Raw genomic sequence first — 24303 nt, 5'->3', positions numbered from 1 at the left:
TTTTCCCCCCCTTCCAAGCTAAACTTTCTATAAGAATGATTTAACCCCTGTCAAGTGAGTCAAATCCATATTTCAAATAGTTTTCTGTTTAATGTTATTGTAAATCAAAGGCATAATGAATTCTCTGTAATTAGTTCCTCCTACCTTGTTTTCTGCAAATGGACATCCTGGCAGGCAGCTAAGGTTGCAAATCCTGCTTAGTTATGCTTGCATGAGACCCGTGGAAATGGCTGGGATTTCAGTGCAGTTTAACTTTATGTAGATTTAAAGCATGGCATTACACATGCCAATGTTGCCAATGCCTCACAATAGATTTGGGCATTATTTCTGGTTTATATCTTCATTTGTAGAGATAACCAGCCAGATTCAACCTTTGTCTTCATCATGGCTTTGATCCTAGTTGAAATGGTAGCCAGTAGCTATGATGGTAAGACTGGGATTGTGCAGGTGGCATTGGCTGTTGTTGTTTTTCTTCACTTCTTTTTGGACTATTGTCATAAGGTACGGAAAGTTTGGATATCTAGGCTTCCTACAAAAGTTGTGGCATTTCCAAAATTACCAGTCTTATCAGTGGCTGCTGGGGTGTTTAGTAGGTGGCATCTCTACGTCCCCCTTGCCAAAAAACACAAAACACCCCCCACTCCTTTTAGAGTTTAATAATTATGTCATAAGATATGCAGATGATACAACCTGTATTTGTTGAGGAAGTGTGTATGTGATTTCAGAGTATCCAATCTGACCAAAGTTGTTGGGGTTTAGCTCCTTTCCAAATCTCTGAAAAGGGGGTGATGTGGACTATTTATTACAGTGGTACCTCAGGTTAAGTACTTAATTCGTTCCTGAGGTCCGTTCTTAACCTGAAACTGTTCTTAACCTGAAGTACCACTTTAGCTAATGGGGCCTCCTGCTGCCACTGCGCCGCCAGAGCATGATTTCTGTTCTCATCCTGAAACAAAGTTCTTAACCTGAAGCACTATTTCTGGGTTAGTGGAATCTGTACCCTGAAGCGTATGTAACCTGAAGCATATGTAACCAGAGGTACCACTGTACGTCATAAGACACACTTTGTAGAAACCACCTTCCTGGGTGGTAAAACATTGGCGGCTTTAAAATGGCGCCAAATTCCAGATCATACCATTTATTATTCTCCAGGCCATAACAATTGCCATTGTACTAAACTGAAACCATGCAACATCGATGCTGAAGTTATGAACCACCTCGGCGATAAAGTCAAAGCAAATAATTATATCTTGGCTTCAGGAATAAATACTTTTGTGTATCTTTATATTTTATCACATTAAGAACTGGGGGGAGGGAACATACCAGGAAACTCCAGCACAAACTCTGTGCCTCCCTTCAACCCCAAATCACCGTACAGATCTTGTCCACACCAGAGCATAATCTGGGATACAAAGCTGCTTGTTTTCTTGTTAATTCAGCATGGTCCACATGATGTCCACAGCATACATTCCTCACTCCCCCCCCCACTCGAATTTGAATTTCCCTGATTCAGAGATAATCCAATAAGTGGTGAAAACAATGACCCCAAACCACTGCATTTTGGGCTGTGGAAACTTTGAATTTTCTTCTTCTTTGGATGGATCAAACCTTCGCTTTAGCTTCTGCTCTTCCCATTGTTTCTTGCTCCATTCTCTTATTTTCTTGCAGTCCTTACATCTGGCAGCCTCCCCCTAGTTGTGAGCACTGCCTTGACTCATTAGGCATCAGGTGATACAAGCACCCAGTAGGGTTCCAGCTGATCCTATAACTCTTACATCTGATCCACCCGCTAGCTCTGCTCTGTCTCTTCATTCTCAGATGAGCAGCTCTTATAGTGTTCAGCCCTTGTGCACTGCCTGTCTGAATAGTTGCTTGCTTCTTATCTCATCTGTGGAAAACCAGCCCTGACAGCAGGCCACGGTCAGTTGTATTGGCTTTGCAAATAAATAACAGAAGCAAAGCTTTTGACGAAATGTAAGCAAGAGCTCACTAGCCATTCTGGCTCTCTCTAAAATGATTCAGCAATGTAAAGCTAAAAGACGAATTCAGATATGGATAAACTGGTTGGTGGCCCTCTTTGGTAATCAAGCATGCCCTGCACACTCAGCTAGCAGCCAGGAAGTCTATGAAAGGAAATATATTTGCATACCCTCCAAGTGTCCCTATTTTCCAGGGACAGTCCTGGAATGACAGAAGCTGTCTTGGTTTCTGATTTGACCCCAGAATGTCCCACTTTTCCTTTTTCCTCCCCTCCACGTCTTTGAGAACAATTAAAAGTGGTGTGTATGTGTGTGTATGTGTGTATGCTGTTTATACTGAAGATACAATTCCTGCACCAAATGAAGGAAATGTTGAAGCAGGCATACAAAGCCCTTCCTATGATTTTGAAGGGAAATGTCACCAATCCACTTTAAATTCTTCAATTGCAATGCTTCAGCAGCCAGCCATTTTTTAGGAAACACATGAAATGTTTATTCCTTTATAGTAAATGGAGCCTTACACTGTCTACTGAGGAGTAAGTCCCACTGTATTCAATGGGGCTTACTCCCAGGTAACTGGGTAAAGACTTGCAGTCTTACACTGCAATCCTAAGCATTTTCACTCAGAACGAAGTCCCACTGAGGACTTACTGTCTATTATGTTCCTGATCATTCTCACAGATAATGATATTCTCACAGATAATGATATTATCATTATCGTTATTATAGCCCACCTTTTTTTGCTGGCAGGGACTCAAGGCAGCTTACGGCTAAAATTTTATTTCATTCCATTTATCTGTTGAAGGTGTTGTAATTGGCTCAATGTGACCAATGTAGTTGTGTGTATGACATATAAATGTGTGGCGAGATCAAAAGCAGAAGCTTCCTGATGTAGAATCGAATGTCCCTATTTTCATTGGACAAATACAGTGGTACCTCGGGTTAAGTACTTAATTCGTTCCAGAGGTCCGTACTTAAGCTGAAACTGTTCTTAACCTGAAGCACCACTTTAGCTAATAGGGCCTCCCACTGCTGCCGCGCCGCTGGAGCACGATTTCTGTTCTCATCCTGAAGCAAAATTCTTAACCCAAGGTACTATTTCTGGGTTAGCGGAGTCTGTAACCTGAAGTGTATGTAACCTGAAGTGTATATAACCCGAGGTACCACTGTAAAGGCTATGCTGCTTTATTCTCTGTCATCTCCAGGTAAAGCTAGGAAGGTCTCCTTCCTGAAACCATGGAGAGTCATTTCCAGCCAGGGTAGGCAATCCTGTGACAGATGGACTACTGGTCTGAGTCTGCACAAGCAAAGTGCAGCTCTGATGGAAATTAGTAGTAGTAGTAGTAGTAGTAGTAGTAGTAGTAGTAGTAGTAGTAAAGGTTTAAAAAAGGTAAAGGTAAAGGATCCCTGGATGGTTAAGTCCAGTCTAAGGTGACTGTGGGGTTGCAGCGCTCATCTCACTTTCAGGCCGAGGGAGCCGGAGTTTGTTCACAGACAGCTTTCCAGGTCATGTGGCCAGAATGACTAAACCGCTTCTGGTGCAGCAGAACACCATGATGGAAACCAGAGCACACGGAAACACCGTTTACCTTCCCACCACAGCAGGACTGGCATGCTTTCGAAGTGCTAGGTTGGCAGGAGCCGGGACAGAGCAAGAGAACTCATTCCTGCGATTCCTGTCGCAGGAATTCGAACCGCCAACCTTCCGATCAGCAAGCCCAAGAGGCTCGGCGGTTTAGACCACAGCACCACCCGCGTCCCTTTGCCATAGGTTTCAGGGCAGTTCACAGCACAAAGTTATAATGTACAAAGCACAAAATACATAATAAAAATAGTCAGAACATAATAAAAATAACCAAATATAATCAAAAGACATACTAATAAATAATACATTCCCCAACCAAAGCCCATAAACAATCCTCCAGCCCACAAATACAAAAATCTAAATTAACATACAACATTTAACAACAATTTCAAACAACTCCACCTTCCAAATAAAACAACACTCACGCAAGTTAAAACCCCATCTCCATTAACACAAGGGGGCTGGCCTACACCCTCGTTCCATCCCCAAAGTAGCACCACCAAAGGGATGAGGCAGTGAAGATTGCATCAGACTTTATGACATCCATGCACTTGATGATTGTACTTGTTGTTGTTGTTGTTTAGTCGTTTAGTCGTGTCCGACTCTTCATGACTCCATGGACCAGACAGGCACGCCTGTCTTCCACCGCCTCCCACAGTTTGGTCAAACTCATGTTCGTAGCTTCGAGAACACTGTCCAACCATCTCGTCCTCTGTTGTCCCCTTCTCCTTGTGCCCTCCATCTTTCGCGACATCAGGATCTTTTCCAGGGAGTCTTCTCTTCTCATGAGGTGGCCAAAGTATTGGAGCCTCAGCTTCAGGATCTGTCCTTCCAGTGAGCACTCAGGGCAGATTTCCTTCAGAATGGATAGGTTTGATCTTCTTGCAGTCCATGGGACTCTCAAGAGTCTCCTCCAGCACCATAATTCAAAAGCATCAATTCTTCAGCGATCAGCCTTCTTTATGGTCCAGCTCTCACTTCCATATATCACTACTGGGAAAACCACAGCTTTAACTATACGGACCTTTGTCATCAAGGTGATGTCTCTGCTTTTTAGTGTACTAGTTGCACTGTACTAATTGATTGTACTAGTTGCACTAAATTCTCCAAGCAAAGTTCTGTTCCACAACAGCTCTAGACCAGCCTTACCCAACCCGGTGCCCCCAGCTGATATTTTGTGCTACATCTACCCTCAGTCGCAGCCAGCATAGCCAATGGTCCTGGATTATGGGAGTTTAATTGTATTATTCATACAGTTCGAAAATATTGTCATGAATATAATGAAATATTTGGCTGCACAAATGTTCTCAGTCGGTTTTTCAGGTGCTGTGTGGATGGTCGTATAAGGTTTCGTTACTAGCTATACTTGAGTGGAGCCAGGAGTTTCTGGTGCCTCTTTCATCCTTACTGGAGAGAGACAACAAAGTTTTCATCTAACTTCCAGGATGGTGTGTCCTCTAAGCCTCCCATGACAGATGCCCTTCACTTTTCTTTCTCTCCCCCTCCCTTCCCCCATATTTCCCCCCTCAGTGGAAAATTTCATAAAGCAGCACAGAGTTTGGAATTGCTCTGCAAAGCACCTATTGTTCAAAGTCTAATTTTAACCTTGTCATACAGATTACTTTTTGTATTCTGTTGAATGTGATATGTCGTAATTGTTTGTCAAGGCTAAGTGGTGTAGGACATAATAGCTTCTTAAAATAATGTTTTTGTAATGGCAGAAGAAGCATTCTAAAGGTCTGGAAAAATGCTGTCAAATACAGATGTCAGAAATGCACAAGAGTTTCAATTTTTTTTATTTTCCCCAGTGTTTATTTGTATTAAATGCTTCTGGAAGCAATCGAGATGCTGAACTTTTTAAAAAGCATTAGAAGCAAGAGTAGCTGTTTTATTTAAAATATCAACACAATACTTGGGGAAAAAAGAAAAACATTTTTCTTGAGGTTTCGTGTTTACTCTAAATTTGCTTTGAGGTTTACTTGCTTGCTGTGTTTTTATTAGAGTAAACAGTGCATGGGTGACTGTCTTATACAAAGACGATTGATCTGATGTATCTAACCTCTTGTCTACTTTGACTGGCAATGACTCACCAGGATCTGAAGGCAGGAGTCATTCCAAGGCTTCTTTCTTGGTTTCTGGCATGATCCTTCCTGAGGAGTGATGCATGAACATCTCAGTCTCTTCCAATATTTACTCACAGTGCTGCAGTTGTTTTATTTTGCACATACCTATGGGACCGCCTCTCCTGGTATCCCCCGCGGAGGACCTTAAGGTCCACAAATGACAACATTTTGGAGGTCCCAGGTCGCAAGGTGGTTAGATTGGTCTCAACTAGGGCCAGAGCCTTTTCAGTACTGGCCCTGACTTGGTGGAACACTCTTGTCGCAAGAGACTAGGGCCCTGCGGGACTTGACATCTTTCCGCAGGGCCTGCAAGGCAGAGCTGTTCTGCCTGGCCTTTGGTTTGGACTCAGTCTGACCCTTATGTTTCCCTCCTCTTATGGTTTTGAGCTATGGGCTACTTTTAAATTGAGGCTGCATTTTAAATTGCATTTTAACCTGTATTTTAAATTGGTGGGTTTTTTTCCCTATTATGTTTTTACTGTAATTTTACTGGTGTTAGCTGCCCTGATGCCGGCTCTGGCAGGGGAGGGTGGGGTATAAATAAAATTATTATTATTATTATTATTATTATTATTATTATTATTATTAATTAAGCCTGTGTTCCATTTTGTTGTCCGCTTATGTGGAAATACATCTATTTTTAAATGTATATTATCTTTTAACTTGGCACACAGTAGATAATGGATATTTCAGCCATCAACTGATATTTACAAATCAATTATCTTCCCTCTGTATTACTTTTCAAAGTTAATGAGTTTCCAGAAAGGTTGCCCACTTAGTCTTTTGCAGCAAAAATAAGGAGCCTGGTGGCATCTTAATACAAAGTTAGTAAATTGGCTAATGGTCCACCACAAAATTATCATTCTCTGCAAACCTAAACGTGCCATCTCAGTCAAGAAAAAATCAGTTGGCTGCGGGGGAGGAAAGGAATTTAAAATTTAATTTTCATTTTAAAAAGAATATTCAGGGTGGTCAAAAAAAAAAAAAAAGGAGCCAGATTGCCCTGCTCTCTCCTCCCTTACTTGTTTTTTCACCTCTCCTCCACCCTCCTCTATTGTAATTTCTGCTTTTGTAGTCTCCCCCTTTCCTCCCATCTCCTGATTTCTCCTCCTAGCTGCATATGGTTCTGTGCATTTTCCCTGTTTGCAAATTTCCCCCCAACCCCATCACTGCTTTCTAATGTCACCATCACTCTTCTGGCTCCCCTTGCTTCGTCCTCTAACCACATAGAGACAGGAGCCTGTGCTGTGGCTTCTGGAAATATTCTGTGCAAGCCCAGGCATGGTTTAAAGATTGAACGTGCAGTATGTGATCACATCATTTCTCCACTGCTTCTGCTATGCTGCTGGGAGTTAAACCATGGTTTGGCTTAGCGTTGTGTCCAAATGAGGGTTTGTGGTTCATCTCTCCAAACAAACCACTGACAGTAAGTCAGAAACAAACCTGGTGGATTATTGAAAAGAAATAAACCAGGCACAGGCAACCTCGGCCCTCTAGATGTTTTGGGACTACAACTCCCATGATCCCTAGCTAACAGGATCAGTGGTCAGGGATGATGGGAATTGTAGTCCCAAAACATCTGGAGGGCCGAGGTTGCCTATGCCTGAAGTAAACCATGAGTCTGGGTTCATAATAATGCCAAGACAGACCATGACTTAATTTCCAGCAATATGGCATCAGGAGAAGTAGGGGAGGAACAAAGGACATTGTTTAACTATGGTTTAATGCAACATGCAAAACAGGTCGGCATGTTTCCATATGGTTACCTCACACAAGAGGGATAAAGAGAATTTGCTACTACTTCTGACTTGTATGAGTTTGTTCTGTTAGATTAAGGCTCCTTTATGTGTGCTGAGTTGGGGAAGCCACATTTCTATTAAAGTTTGTTTTGTAACATGAAAACAACAATGAATAAAAGCCTAACATTATTTTATTCAGATACTGGGACTTCCTTTTTAATTATGACACAAGCTCTAGGGACACCCACTGAAGGAACAAGCAAATTATCCAAGCTAAATGAACAGTTGTACCATTCCCCACAGAGTGGTGGATTTAGTTTCTCTCACAAGTATACGTGAGCAATCCTGGGATGATACTGAAATATTGATTAAGTGCTTTCTTTAGCTGCGCTTCTCCCTGACTGGGCAGAAAGAGGGTCATCTTTATGAAAGGCACAGAGGATTTGAAATTTGCATGACCATCTATCTATTTTGCCTTTTATACCCACAATATCCTGTGTCTCATAATGACTTACTTCTGTCTTACACTCTCTGCATTGCCACATCCAGGTTGCTGGATCAGGCCAGTGGTCCATCTAGTCCAGCATCCTGTTCGCACAAAGACCACCCAGATGCCTATGGGAAACATTCAAGCAACACCTTAGCACAAAAGCACTCTACCCTTGTGTGGTTTCCAGAAACTGGCACCAAGAAGTATCACTGCCCCTGACCATGGAGGCAGAATATAGCCACCATGGCTAGTAGCCTTATCCACTACGGACCTCTGCAATCCTCTTTTAAAACCAGCCAAGCGGCAGCTAGACTGGTGACTGGGAGCAGCCACCGAGACCACATAACACCGATCTTGAAAGACCTACATTGGCTCCCAGTACGTTTCCGAGCACAATTCAAAGTGTTGGTGTTGACTTTTAAAGCCCTAAACGGCCTCAGTCCAGTATACCTGAAGGAGCGTCTCCACCTCCATCGTTCTGCCCGGACGCTGAGGTCCAGTGCCGAGGGCCTTCTGGCAGTTCCCTCATTGCAAGAAGCAAAGCTACAGGGAACCAGGCAGAGGGCCTTCTCGGTAGTGGCGCCAGCCCTATTGGAACGCCCTCACGTCAGATGTCAAAGAGATAAACAACTATCTGACATTTAGAAGACATCTGAAGGCAGCCCTGTTCAGGGAAATTTTTAATGTGTGACATTTTAATGTATTTTTAATCTTTGTTGGAAGCCACCCAGAGTGGCTGGGGAAGTAATAATAATGATAATAATAATAATAATAATAATAATAATAATAATAATAATAATTATTATTATTATTATTTGTGGGAGCAAGTTCCATAGTTTAATCATGAGCTAGACATCCTTTCTTTTATCTGTGCCGAATTTTCCAACGTTCTGCTTCATTGGATGTCCACAAGCTCTAGTGAACCCACTTCCTCAATGGCATGCTTTTGTTTTATAATTTCTGTCCTGTCACTTCTTGCTTGCCTTTGCTCTAAACTGAAAAAGTCTCCCTTGGGAGGTTGCAGGCTCTCTTGGATGTTTTTAAGGTGGCCGTCTGTCGTGGATGCTTTAGCTGAGATCCCCTCATTGCAGGGGGTTCGGACTAGATCAGGGTTTCCAAAACTTGGAACACCACCTGTTTGTGGACTACAACTCCCATCACCCCTAGCTAGCTGGACCAGTGGTCAGGAATGATGGGAATCATCATCCAAAAATGACAGGGAAGCCAAGTTTGGGAAACCCTGGGCTTGTGGTCCCTTCCAACTCTACAATTCCATGATCCTGTTAAATACTTCAACCTTTCCTCTTGGGGGAGTTGTCTCTATCCCCTCAATCATTTTGGTTGCCTTTTTCTGAAGCTTTTCCAACTCAATCAATATCCTTTAGAGATGAGTTGACCAGAACTGTATAGAGTATCCCAATTATAGTACCACCTTGTCTTTTGCAGTAAAATGTCTTGGGCCAGCCCTGCTTCTCGGGGTATGCAAGGGAGCCTTTAAGCCTACCTGCCCACAGACTGTCTTGCCAGCGTGGTGCATACTCTAGTTATCTCCCGTTTGGACTACTGCAATGCGCTCTACGTGGGGCTACCTTTGAAGGTAACTCGGAAACTGCAACTAATCCAGAATGCGGCAGCTAGACTGGTGACTGGGAGTGGCCGCTGAGACCATATAACACCGGTCCTGAAAGATCTTTATTGGCTCCCAGTACATTTCTGAGCACAATTCAAAGTGTTGGTGCTGACCTTTAAAGCCCTAAATGGCCTCGGTCCTATATACCTGAAGGAGCGTCTCCACCCCCATCATCCAGGCTGGACACTGAAGTCCAGCGCTGAGAGCCTTCTGGCGGTTCCCTCGCTGCGAGAAGTGCGGTTACAGGGAACCAGGCAGAGGGCCTTCTCAGTAGTGGCGCTTGCCCTGTGGAACGCCCTCCCAGCAGATGTCAAGGCAATAAACAACTATTTTACTTTTTAAAAACAACTGAAGGTGGCCCTGTTTAGGGAAGTTTTTAATGTCTGATGCTGTATTGTTTTTAATATTTGGTTGGAAGCCGCCCAGAGTGGCTGGGGAAACCCAGCCAGATAGGTGGGGTATAAATAATATGTTGTTGTTGTTGTTGTTGTTGTTGTTGTTGTTGTTGTTGTTATTCTGCAGTGGAGAATCTTCTATTCAAGGAGGCTCCCATCACAGCTAAGGATGACTTGAGCTTTTTAATCAAGTGGTTTCCCACTGCACAAGTTGCAGACAAACACAGGAAAGTAGGTGTGAGTCACACCATGACTGGATCACCAGGAAGTCAGTTGCACACAAGTCCCTTTGAAATAAATGTGCAAAGGGAGTCGTGACTTAACAGAAACCCCATTGATAAATGGAATAAAGTGCAAATGACTTCAATTTGGATCTAACCCAGTGCTCCAAATAAATAAAGCATATGTGGATTGTGGATTTCGATCACAAATTCAGTAATGTATTCTGTTAAGAACATGAAGTCTGTTCTTGCACGCTACAACTGAGTGCCTGTTCAAACTTTACCTACAATTATGTTTTACGGAGACATGAAAGTCACCCCCCCCCCCCAGAATAGTTTCGTAAGACATCCCTGTGGAATTGTTCACAATAAGGCCATTGTGACTGTCTTCCTTCCAGTGCTGACATTTAGTAAGAAGTAACCACTGTTACACTCTGGAACTTACTTCAAAGCACCTAAAAAGCACTCCAGATGAGGAAAGGTCATATAAATTAACTTCTGAAAAAGACATAATGTGATCACTTTGTTTAAACCTTTACATCATCTGTAATGAAGGGAAACTGACAAAGGTCACACAGTTCACTAAATACAACAATTTCATATTCCAAAGTTAACAAAAGATCTGCCTTAAGCATTTAATTCTGTCTCATTAACGTTCCTCCCCATTGTAGAGGTGCACTTTCTACATGAAAGCAGTGACAGCCACCAAGTTGGTTGTAGGTTTCCTGGATTTTGTATCTTCTTCTTCATCATCTAAGGGGATACTCTAGTTCTAAGGGGATAGCTAGTTTATTTCAGGTTTCTGACTTCATTTCCCTTAGTTTTTTTATTCACTGGTGACTTCTGTGAACTTTTATCACAGTCAGTGATAAAAGAGCCAGTGTGGTGTAGTGGTTAAGAGCGGTAGTCTTGTAATCTGGAGAACCGGGTTCGCGTCTCCGCTCCTCCACATGCAGCTGCTGGGTGACCTTGGGCTAGTCACACTTCTCTGAAGTCTCTCAGCCCCACTCACCTCACAGAGTGTTTGTTGTGGGGGAGGAAGGGAAAGGAGAATGTTAGCCGCTTTGAGACTCCTTAAAGGGAGTGAAAGGCGGGATATCAAATCCAAACTCCTCCTCCTCCTCCTCCCAGTCTCTCCTTGAACAGAAATGCGAGATCCTTAATTCTAGTTTGGTTCATCTGGATGTTTGCTATATCTGTGCCATCCTAGCTGAGTTGCAATTTAAACTGACAATTTACCTGAGAGCTTAACAGAATATATGAAACTGACTTAGACACACATGGTGGATCTGAAGAGGGCATTGAATGTGCTCATATTGGCTTGGGTCCAATAAATACCTAGTGTGAGCAGAAAAGTACTGTACGCTGGCTCAAGGGAGCCCCACTTATTTATCTCAGTTTTCCTGTACTTCTACAGCTCCCCCCTCCCCATTCCCTAAGGTCTCTTGACCCTCAGGAGTGACCTTCAATGGGTGCAGGCAGGAGGAGCGTGGAAAACCCGGTTGAGAGAGTGGAGTTTTGCCGTCTCTGTCTCTGGATATGACCCAATATGCCAAAGTGTATACCGGTAGTCTCTGTGGCAACTGGAATCTGTGGCCAGGATCCAAGGAAACACGAAATTTGTTCCTTGTGCCAATACACCTTTTTGTTGTTGTTGTTGGCATCCGTTTGTCTCAAGAGACAATGGAGCACACCTTCAGAGACAAAGTCAAACTGCTGCATTAGCAGCATCCAAGTGACCTCCCCAGGGCACAAGCAAGCCTGGGCAGTGTGTATTGAGGTCCTGGGCTACTCAGGTGACAAGACCCCCCCCCCCCTCGGCCTCACTGATGTGGTCCAGAGTGCCTTTGGACTCAGATAAATTCAGGTGTGCAGCCAGATATTGTAATCTGGAGAAGAATGAGGTTTTATGCTTAAATAGCTTGTCTGCAAACAGATAGGATTGGGCTGGTCAATGCAATAAATGCTCTCTCTCTCTCTCTCTCTCTCTCTCTCTGTGTGTGTGTGTGTGTGTAAGAGAGAGTGAGAGAAAAAGATTGATTCTTTACAGAAGTCAATACTGTCATTTTGACACGTTTGTTTTGCATGTGTGTCCTGGCTCACTTTTGCTCTTGCATGTTTGATTTTAAGTATGCAGAAGGTTTACAGGAACCATACACACTGTGATACAAAGTGCATTTTGAATGTAGTTGGCCATTAAAGACATTAAATCTGCAGTAAGATAAATGATGAAGAAAGGTTATATATCTATATATAGATATTTAGGGTTGTAGCATTTCTTTGTTGGCTAACTTGTTGGGTTACAATTTATCTGAATTCTTTAAGGCAATAGTTTCCACTTCTACTCCATTTGCAACTGTTGACAGATAGGGTCATGTGACTCTGAAAACAAAATCAGGTACCACATAGCAGACAAAGTGATGTGATTGATTTGACACATGATGCCATGATGTCACTGAACAACCACAAACAAAATCCTTTGGAGCCCCGTAAATCAGACACCATGTCATAGTGAGTAAATAAGAGAGAAAGAAATTTCAAATGCAGTGGTACCAAAAATTGTCTCAAACTGGGAAAGGACCCTGAAGCAACAATTAAGGAGGGGGAAATGTGAGCATTAACAGTGCAGCCCTCTAACTTGTGCCATTAAATATATTTTGTGTTTCAATTTATTCAGTTCCATTTTCCACAATCCATTTGGAAAAGTAACAATATTTAAGGAGGCCCTCAAGAGTAGATTGCAATTTAGGAAAGATGTAACAAAATTAGTTCTTTGTAAAATTATCCATGTTGAAGACCTTCATTTGTCTGCAGACATTTGTAATGCAAAGCAGCTGTTTTCCCCGTACCTGAACCAGTGCAAAATAAGTTTAAGATGATTTAGTCTAATTCATTTATATTAGAGTGCAGTGAATTCTTACCTTATTTGTTACCAGTATGTGTGTATGTGATTCACCAAAAGCATATGTATGATTTATTTATTTACTTTGTAAAAACATTTTCACTTGTATATAATTGTGGAAAACGGGGCCTAAAAAGCGATGTGCTTCCAGGCTGGCATTTGTCCTAGTCTCTTTTGCTTCTGAGAGTCCAAACACTGCAAAGCTCCTTTCCAGGCAAGATGTGATGAGTTTTGCTGAAGACTTGGTAGGCTCTGAATCGCTTCAATTAACCTGTGTGGATGGTTGTTGGGGGAGGACTTCCAGATGACCTGCTTATTGAATGTTCATCCCAATTAGACAGTGTTGGCTATTCTGATTTGTTTGTAGGCAGGTTAGATGTTGCTGCATCAAAGCGAATGTCATCCCACGCTTTCCTGGACTTTCCCCCCTCAGTTTCCCTATCACAAAAAGTCGATGTTTTGGGGGAGGTGGGTTTGTTGCGGCAGAGCTCTCAACCAATTATATTTGTGGCATTTGAATTCTCCAGTACAGTGGTACTTCGGGTTACATACGCTTCAGGTTACATACGCTTCAGGTTACAGACTCCGCTAACCCAGAAATAGTGCTTCAGGTTAAGAACTTTGCTTCAGGATGAGAACAGAAATTGTGCGGGAGACACCAGGTGGTGCGTTGGAAGATGGCCGACAATAACATCTCTCTGACCCATACGAGGTAATTCAGGGGCTGCTATGGGAAGTAGGCAGCCTTCCCTTCCCCCCAGGAGGTGGGGGGACCCTGTCTTGCCAGCGGTGTTCATAATGCACCCCCTGATCTGAGAGATGGGGGTGCCGAACACTTGGCACGAGCCCTCGGTGAAGTCAGCTCTTCCTGGCGCCGATTCCAATTAGCGCGTGCTGGTTGCTTCAGCTCGGAATTATAATTGGAAACATATGATTGGAAATGAAGCTGAAGCACATATATCAAGTAAAGCTCGATGATAAGGCTGCTGAGTAATGGATCTCTGTGACCGGGAGCGACGGATGGATAAGTAAATCTTTTGATGTGTCACCACTAAGAGACTGTATGTTTGGAACCAAGGGGGGGTGGAGGAAAAACCCTCCCCCCCCCCTTTATATGATGTGATAAAATAACCCTCCACCCCAGGAAGAAACAAGATCGTCGCGTTTTTTAAGAATCATAAGCAGGATTTTAAGAACTGTGTGGGGATGGATTACAACAGGAGAGAAGATTTGAACGGTGAGAAAGTGGAAAATTTTTATGACGCAGTTAAAAAATGGCGTCTCGCCAAGACAGGCTTGCCGGAGAAAGAAGGACGGGGGAGGAGAATCAGGAATGTTAGAAAGAGAAGGAGTGTCGGAATTGAAAGTTTGACCTGACAGAACCCTCTGACCTATTTGATTTATTTGGCTAGCCTGGAAAAATAAAGGACAGACCGAAGATTAATCTTGTTTATGGAAGCGTTAAACAGAGCCTGTCCTGGACTGATTTAGCTTTTGAAGAGTACAAAACCCACACAGAGACGCCAGTTTTCAGTCTGCTTGTGAGAATCATCAGAGATCGCAAAGAAAGGAATATATGACTACAACAAGATGAGAAAGAAAGTAATAAAGGACTATCCAGATTGAACTGGATAGAACAGATTAATTAATGCAATAAAATGAGTGATGTCTGGACTTATCCGGAATTTTGGACTCGTGCGGAGCTTGATATATGGGTACCCTCAAAAAATTAAAATTTGGCTGTATAATTCGGAACCAATGTGATTTGAATAATGTGATGTGATTGGCCTGTTAATAAAAATTATTTTTTAAAAAAAGAGAACAGAAATTGTGCTCCAGCGGCGCGGCAGCAGCAGGAGGCCCCATTAGCTAAAGTGGTGCTTCAGGTTAAGAACTGTTTCAGGTTAAGTACAGACCTCCGTAATGAATTAAGTACTTAACCTGAGGTACCACTGTATATGGTTGAATCCCACTTGAAAATAATAATAATAATACAGTAATGCATCAAACATTAAAAGCTTCCCTAAACAGGGCTGGCTTCAGATGTCTTCTAAAAGTCTGGTAGTTGTTTATCTCTTTGACATCTGGTGGAAGGGCGTTCCACAGGGCGGGCGCTACTACCGAGAAGGCCCTCTGCCTGGTTCCCTGTAACTTGGCTTCTTGCAGTGAGGGAACCGCCAGAAGGCCCTTGGCGCTGGACCTCAGTGTCCAGGTAGAATGATGGGGTGGAGACGTTCTGGCATCTGAAAGTCCCCAGTGTTTCAACCTGCAGTTGAAGGTGTTGCTGCCATCTCCTGCTCCTCTGATTAGGCTCCTCTCCAGCTCCCTGGATTAGTGTGGCTGTGATGGCAGCTTCCTCACCAGAGGAAGAACTTGCATAGGAGTCTGATACATAGGCCATGTTTCTCTGGCTGAAGTGGGGAATAGATGAGGTTTGAAAGTGGGGTGTGGGTGGCTGGGGTTTACAGCCGGTTGGCATGTATGGTAATTCCTCAATAATTCATTGAACTGCAGTGGGGGAGCATTGAATGGAATGCAGGGCACCCATGGAATGCGGCCTAGGACCTATGTACCTATGGGACCTCCTCTCCTGGTATGCCCCGCGGAGGACCACAAGGACCACAAATGACAACATTTTGGAGGTCCCAGGTCGCAAGGTGGTTAGATTGGTCTCAACTAGAGCCAGAGCCTTTTCAGTACTGGCCCCGACTTGGTGGAGCGCTCTGTCACAAGAGACTAGGGCCCTGCAGGACTTGACATCTTTCCGCAGGGCCTGCAAGACAGAGCTGTTCCGCCTGGTTTGGACTCTGTCTGACCCTTATGTTTTCCTCCCCTTATGGTTTTGATCTATGGGCTACTTTTAAAATGAGGCTGCATTTTAAATTGCATTTTAACCTGTGTTTTAAATTGCTGGTTTTTCTCCTATTATGTTTTTACTGTAATTTTACTGGTGTTAGCCGCCCTGAGCCTGGCTCTGGCCAGGGAGGGCAGGGTATAAATAAATTATTATTATTATTATTATTATTATTATTATTATTATTATTATTAATTTATTTATTTCACCTGTGGAAATCCTAATTTGTTTTTCGCAATTGCCATCAACCCAGTTTCCTATATCCTTCAATATTTCTCTGATGAAAATAGGGACATCCTATTCTAAAATATTTTTAATTATTTATACCCCACCCATCTGATTGAAGTTGCCCCAGCCACTCTGGACAGCTTCCAACGCATATAAAAACATAATAAAAATGTGAACATTAAAAACTTCCCTATGCAAGGCTTCTCTGAGTTCTTCAAGCCCCTTCGCCACGGCAAGGCAGTGATCCATGAAGGGGCGTAGTTCATAGCTTCTGAGTTGAAGAACTCAGAGAAGCTATGAACTACGCCGAGCAGGGCACACAAGATGAACAGGTCATAGTGGAGAGTTTTGACCAAACGTGATCCACCTGGAGGAGGAACCGGCAAGCCACTCCAGTATCCTTGCCAAGAAAACTCCATGGACAAAGACAACAGGCATATAAAAGTTATGACGCTGGAAGATGAGCCCCTCAGGTCGGAAGGCGTCCAACATGCTACTGGGGAAGAGCGGAGGGCAAGTACAAGTAGATCCAGAGCTGATGAAGCGGCTGGGCCAAAGCCGAAAGGACGCTCAGTTGCGGATATGCCTGGAAGCGAAAGGAAAGTCCAATGCTGTAAAGAAAAATATTGCATAGGAACCTGGAATGTAAGAACCATGAACCTGGGTAAGTTGGAGGTGGTCAAAAATGAGATGGCAAGAATAAATATTGACATCCTGGGCATCAGTGAACTAAAATGGACGGGAATGGGCGAATTCAGTTCGGATGACCATCACATCTACTACTGTGGGCAAGAAACCCGTAAAAGAAATGGAGTGGCCCTCATAGTCAACAAAAGAGTGGCGAAAGCTGTACTGGGATGCAATCTCAAAAATGATAGAATGATCTCGATACGAATCCAAGGCAGACCTTTTAACATCACAGTAATCCAAGTTTATGCACCAACCACTGGTGCTGAAGAAACTGAAATAGACCAATTCTATGAAGACTTACAAGACCTTATAGAAGTGACACCAAAGAAGGATGTTCTTCTCATTATAGGGGATTGGAATGCTAAAGTAGGGAATCAAGAGATAAAAGGAACAACTGGCAAGTTTGGCCTTGGAGATCAAAACGAAGCAGGGCAAAGGCTAATAGAGTTCTGTCAAGAGAACAAGCTGGTCATCACAAACACGCTTTTCCAACAACACAAGAGACGACTCTACACATGGACATCACCAGATGGGCAGCATCGAAATCAGATTGATTATATTCTCTGCAGCCAAAGGTGGAGAAGCTCTATACAGTCAGCAAAAACAAGACCTGGAGCTGACTGTGGCTCAGATCATCAGCTTCTTATAGCAAAATTCAAGCTTAAACTGAAGAAAGTAGGAAAAACCACTGGGCCGGTAAGATACAATCTAAGTCAAATCCCTTATGAATACACAGTGGAAGTGACGAACAGGTTTAAGGATTTAGATTTGGTGGACAGAGTGCCTGAAGAACTATGGATGGAGGCTCGTAACATTGTACAGGAGGCAGCAACGAAAACCATCCCAATGAAAAGGAAATGCAAGAAAGCAAAGTGGCTGTCCAACGAGGCCTTACAAATAGCGGAGGAGAGAAGGCAAGCAAAATGCGAGGGAGATAGTGAAAGATACAGGAAATTGAATGCAGATTTCCAAAGAATAGCAAGGAGAGACAAGAAGGCCTTCTTAAACGAGCAATGCAAACAAATAGAGGAAAACAACAGAATGGGAAGAACCAGAGATCTGTTCAAGAAAATTGGAGATATGAAAGGAACATTTCGTACAAAGATTACCATAATAAAGGACAAAAGTGGTAAGGACCTAACAGAAGCAGAAGACATCAAGAAGAGGTGGCAAGAATACACAGAGGAATTATACCAGAAAGTTATGGATGTCTCGTACACCCCAGGTAGTGTGGCTGCTGACCTTGAGCCAGACATCCTGGAAAGTGAAGTCAAATGGGCCTTAGAAAGCACTGCAAATAACAAGGCCAGTGGAAGTGATGGTATTCCAGCTGAACTATTTAAAATTTTAAAAGATGATGCTGTTAAGGTGCTACACTCAATATGCCAGCAAATTTGGAAAACTCAGCAGTGGCCAGAAGATTGGAGAAGATCAGTCTACATCCCAATCCCAAAGAAGGGCAGTGCCAAAGAATGCTCCAACTACCGCACAATTGCACTCATTTCACACGCTAGCAAGGTTATGCTTAAAATTCTACAAGGAAGGCTCAAACAGTATGTGGATCGACAACTCCCCGAAGTGCAAGCTGGATTTAGAAGAGGCAGAGGAACCAGAGACCAAATTGCAAACATGCGCTGGATTATGGAGAAAGCTAGAGAGTTCCAGAAAGACATCTACTTCTGCTTCATTGACTATGCAAAAGCCTTTGACTGTGTCGACCACAGCAAACTATGGCAAGTTCTTAAAGAAATGGGAGTGCCTGATCACCTCATCTGTCTCCTGAGAAATCTCTATGTGGGACAAGAAGCTACAGTTAGAACTGGATATGGAACAACTGATTAGTTCAAAATTGGGAAAGGCGTACGACAAGGCTGTATTTTGTCTCCCTGCTTATTTAATTTATACGCAGAATACATCATGCGAAAGGCTGGGCTGGATGAATCCCAAGCTGGAATTAAGATTGCCGGAAGAAATATCAACAACCTCAGATATGCAGATGACACAACCTTGATGGCAGAAAGTGAGGAGGAATTAAAGAACCTTTTAATGAGGGTGAAAGAGGAGAGCGCAAAATATGGTCTGAGGCTCAACATCAAAAAAACGAAGATCATGGCCACTGGTCCCATCACCTCCTGGCAAATAGAAGGGGAAGAAATGGAGGCAGTGAGAGATTTTACTTTCTTGGGCTCCATGATCACTGCAGATGGTGACAGCAGCCACGAAATTAAAAGACGCCTGCTTCTTGGGAGAAGGGCAATGACAGGCCTAGACAGCATCTTGAGAAGTAGAGATGTCACCTTGCCAACAAAGGTCCGTATAGTTAAAGCCATGGTTTTCCCAGTAGTGATGTATGGAAGTGAGAGCTGGACCATAAAGAAGGCTGATCGCCGAAGAATTGATGCTTTTGAATTATGGTGCTGGAGAAGACTCTTGAGAGTCCCATGGACTGCAAGAAGATCAAACGCATCCATTCTTAATGAAATCAGCCCTGAGTGCTCACTGGAAGGACAGATCGTGAAGCTGAGGCTCCAGTACTTTGGCCACCTCATGAGAAGAGAAGACTCCCTGGAGAAGACACTGATGCTGGGAAAGATGGAGGGCACAAGGAGAAGGGGGCGACAGAGGATGAGATGGTTGGATAGTGTTCTCGAAGCCACAAACATGAGTCTGACCAAACTGCGGGAGGTAGTGAAGGACAGAGGTGCCTGGCGTGCTCTGGTCCATGGGGTCACGAAGAGTCGGACACGACTAAACGACTAAACAACAACAACAACAATGCAAGGCTGCCTTCAGATGTCTTCTAAAGGTTGTAAAGTTACTTATCTCCTTGTCTCGGGGGTTGCGTAACTCCATATCCTCCAACATTTCTCGAATGAAAATAGGGACGTCATAAGGAAAAGCAGGATATTCTGGGATCAAATCAGAAACCAGGATGGCTTGTGTAAATCTGGGACTATCCCTGGAAAATAGGACACTGGATGGTCTGGTTTCCTCCCATGTCAATATTACTTACACCTTTCCTTATATGTTCGAGGTGGTTTATAGCCATCTGACAAAAAATGCAGTTCAATAAGACTATGAACAACTTGTCTGGAGCATCCCAATAGTTAAAATACACATTCATAATGTGGCAATTTATATATTTTAAAGAATAAATCTGTTTTTTAAAAAAATCATCCAAACATTCAGTTCCATCAAAATTGCATTAAAGGTAAAGGTACCCCTGCCCGTATGGGCCAGTCTTGCCAGACTCTAGGGTTGTGCGCCCATCTCACTCAAGAGGCCGGGGGCCAGCGCTGTCCGGAGACACTTCCGGGTCACGTGGCCAGCGTGACAAAGCTGCATCTGGCAAGCCAGCGCAGCACACGGAAACGCCGTTTACCTTCCCACCAGTAAGCGGTCCCTATTTATCTACTTGCACCCGGGGGTGCTTTCAAACTGCTAGGTTGGCAGGCGCTGGGACCGAGCAACGGGAGCGCACCCCGCCACGGGGATTCGAACCGCCGACCTTTCGATCGGCAAGCCCTAGGCTTTTACCCACAGCTCCACCCTCCCCCTAGGAGGTAGGAGGAGGCATGGAAATGGGTTTTGTACAAGAAGGGGTGGGGGAAAGCTGGGAGTAGGAAGGAGAAATAGGGAGTGGAGGTGAAATGGGGTACGATAGGGGCTGCAGGGTAATAGAAGGCAGATTCATATTTCAGTGTACAGTGGTACCTCGGGTTAAGTACTAAATTCGTTCCGGAGGTCTGTTCTTAGCCTGAAACTGTTAGCTAATGGGGCCTCCTGCTGCTGCCGTGCCACCAGAGCACGATTTCTGTTCTCATCCTGAAGCATAGTTCTTAACCCGAGGTACTATTTCTGGGTTAGCGGAGTCTGTAATCTGAAGCGTATGTAACCCGAGGTACCACTGTAAAGTGTAGAGGAGGCTTAGTAGCTGCAGTGTTTGGGACAAGGAGGTCACAATGGGAGTGGTCTGTTTGCAAGAGGAGTTGCAGAAAAGGAGGGAGTGTTGAATATATGCTTTATGGTAATTTATGCACCGAATAGGTATCTAAAGCCATTTGCATGACCAGTCCATGCAGAAAGTAGGCACCCTATATATAGAAATCAGCAAACCAGTGATATTTTAGGGAGCAGGCTAGCAGGCGTGGCCCGTTACTTACATCATAGGAGCCTACACAACACAAAACACTGTTGCTGTATGTAGGTTTTATTTTATTTATTTTTTATCTTACATTTTGGAAATGTACATCCAGGTGTTTTTTCCTTTAAATTTTTTGGAGGCCCTCAAGAGAGTGGGGCTCAAAGCTATAGCTTGTTTAGCACTGGGGAGGAGGAAACATGGACATGCGGTTGAATGGGAAAACAGGCGCACACCAGGGTTGCAAAATAAATGGGATAAGTGGCTTCAGAAATGGGGTTGGGAAGGTGAAAGGGGGGCTTAGCAGTTGCATGAGGTGGGATGGGGAATTTTTAGTTCGCATGAGTGGAGCAGTAGCAGCACTGCAGTTTGTTACGGTTGTTAAGAGTTACTGAGAGACCCCTGTTCCCCTCACAGAGCTGGAGTTCTTCAGGAAGAAAGATGGATCATTAAACCGCTGTGAGAACTGTGGCTCTGTGAGGGGAACAGGGGTCTCCTGGCAACTCTCAGCAGCCATAGCCAACTGCAGTTCCCAGGCTTCTCTGGGGGAATCCATGGCTGTTTAAAGCATTATGGCAAATGGTGGAACCTCACACTTATTTTGTGTAAGCGCAACGCATTGTCCTGAGTGTGAATTGGCTATGTGATAGCTTTACATAGCCAATCTATCCTTCCCTTGGGGATGGAACTGTACGAGGTGATCCATAGGTTTATTCCCATCACTGTGATCTTAAAATATCTATACAGTATGTAAAACTACACAAGCTTCATTGCTCATAGCCCAAGGAGATCACAATCCACAATTAAAATAAGAGAGAAAACAGATCCTCGGTTACAAGAAAGAAAAGACAAAAATCGATCAACAAAATTTATGGCGGTTTACAAGGAGGAATGCTGCAACATTATCAACCCTACAGGTTAGAAACAAATTAAAGAGGATCAAAAGCCATATATATTTCAGAGATTATACCTAAATATTTAAGGGTTGGGTTTGTTTGGTTTTTTGAAAAGAAGTTGTCTGTGATATTTAATGTCAAACAAAATGATCAGAAGCACTGGAGAATCCCACCGCCCACTTGATTTTGATGAAATAACAAGACACTTTGTGAGTATAACTGCTGAAAGAAACTAAGGGAAAGGGAAAGGTAGCGTAGGTAGATCATTAATGAAAATTAATAAAGCTGACAACAGGACTGCATTTCTTTGTGTATCATAATGCCCACATCTTCAGAGGCTGCTGGAAAATTAACTGAAAACTTTATTGACATGCAGTGCCTTGGGATGTAAGGAGAATATACGACAGGAAAAGTTCTAACTGCTATTATCCTTTCCCCAGTTACCACTGAAATGTCAGCAGTGCTGATTAACCACTGCACATTAATTGGCATGCTTTCTCTATATGTGAATGTACATATTTGTACATTCACACCATTTCTCGCCATTTATTTTATAATAAATAGCCCAAACAGAAAAACAAATAGAAATCACTAGACATTTACATACAATATGAAGCAAGTCCCTTTATCCTCTGCAACGGTAGCATTTGGCAGATTCAGGAATAAATAATCATTTGTGGTGAGGGTATGCCTTATCAAACATATGCAGATCAGCACTAATTAATGCTAATTAAGGTTTCCTGTCTATCTAGTTGGAAAAACGTCCAAATGTTATGAAATCAGTTAGTATGCCTATTACCCTAATTGTTTTATATGGGATGGATCTTAATTAAAATATGTAAATTGACCTTAATTGCTATATACTAATGGGGGTTCATGTTATCTCTCCAGAAGTGACAAGATGGTGAGTAGGGGTACTTAACCAAATAATTCTATGAAATCCTTAACTAAATGGCCTTTACCCAAAAAAATCATTTTTTATTATAAATTGCCAAAAGAACTTTACATACAGCATTTTTTTTCTGATTTAAGTGTCTTAAAAACACACACACACACACACACATATCTAGGTAGGGAGGAAAAAAATGAAAAAGAAGCTTAATTTTGCTTTCCTCCACAGGATGAAGATTTCTTTATAACTTTATGGTTTTGATCTGAAGTGGTTTGATTATAGCATATTATAATATTGGACTCTTAATATTGTCCATATCATTCACTCTGAGTGCCTAGTGATTGCTGAGCTCTCTGGCTAGGGTTAGACTCGCTGAAATAAAATAATGTTTGTTGGACTTCCAGGTTGGCGCCTCCGGCAATGGTGGAGCTCCTCCGATCGGGAGGAACTTGCTCCGTGGAAAGCAGGGTCTGACCGCCACGGCAAAGGCGGAGACCCATTGAAATCACAAGCGGGAGAAGCTTGTGAACCTGGGATTCGGCTGGCACCTTTTGCGCCTCCCCTACTCGCGGGGAAACCCTGTTTTGGGGATCCGGAGCGACGTGGGGTGAGTGGCGCGGTGCTGCGAATTGACTGCCTCTTTCACGGAGTGAAGCCGCATTGCTGTTGCCGGAGAGCGCTGACTTTTTCCTGTGGACAATTCGACTTTAAACAACTACCCGTGAGTAGAACGGAAAATTGGATCCTTAAATACCTTAATTTGGCACCAAAATGGGAAGGTCTTAAACAGGAAGTCCGCCTTCCTCTTTTGTAAATAGATTGAAGCAAAGATGTTACAAGCTAAAGTCTTGGAAAGCCTTTGGCAAATGATTAAATTTCCATCGGTTAAAATTACAAAACCCCCCTTGGAAGCAGGAGAAGAGGGGGGAAATTTTGGACCTAGCGAGCCTGCAGGAGAGAGTGAAAAATTTAATTACCATTGCTCTGAACCTGGAAAAGGGCTGCCAGAAAGAGTGACGTTTTGGGAGAGTTCATTGACTGTGAACAGAAAGTATTTGACAGTTAGCTAAATAAGAGAATGATACTGTTTCCATTGTCCTCTTCTGCGTTTAAAAAGGAGGAAAAATAACTGAAAATTGAAACTATCTTTTATGGCTTGAGTTGTGTTTGAAAGGATTGATACAAGTGGAGACTGTTTCCCTTTAGAGGGAGCTTTTGAAACTGTTACAGGAGTGTAACTGGGGAATCTCCAGCTGCAAGATAAGAAATTGTGAGAACCAGAGATTGACCTTGGACTAAAAATGTTGACAGGAGAAGCCATAGTGACTGTATTATGCAAGATAAGCTATTCGCTGGAACAGCTTCATAAGAAGACGGATGACATGGCTTTTAAAATTGACAACTTGGGACAAAAAGTGACTAATATGAGACAAAAAGTGAGCACCAACATAGAAATAATTCAGGACTTGGTACAGGAATCCACTTTGGCAGGACAAATTGTGGAGGAGAAGGAGAAAGCTGTTGTTGTTGAACCTAAA

At 43.2% G+C, this 24303-nt stretch overlaps 1 protein-coding gene across 3 annotated transcripts in view; it reads left to right on the top strand.

Annotated features, from left to right (window-relative positions):
• The window catches only part of DPYD (dihydropyrimidine dehydrogenase), a 503241-nt gene that overhangs the window by 310564 nt on the left and 168374 nt on the right, over window positions 1–24303 (top strand). The gene's annotated exons all lie outside the window — the stretch shown is intronic.

This window comes from Podarcis raffonei, chromosome 6, assembly GCF_027172205.1.
Source record: "Podarcis raffonei isolate rPodRaf1 chromosome 6, rPodRaf1.pri, whole genome shotgun sequence".
NCBI classification, from domain to species: Eukaryota; Metazoa; Chordata; class Lepidosauria; order Squamata; family Lacertidae; genus Podarcis; species Podarcis raffonei.
Note: the sequence above shows the minus strand (reverse complement) of the source record. Positions and strands in the feature narration are given on the sequence as shown.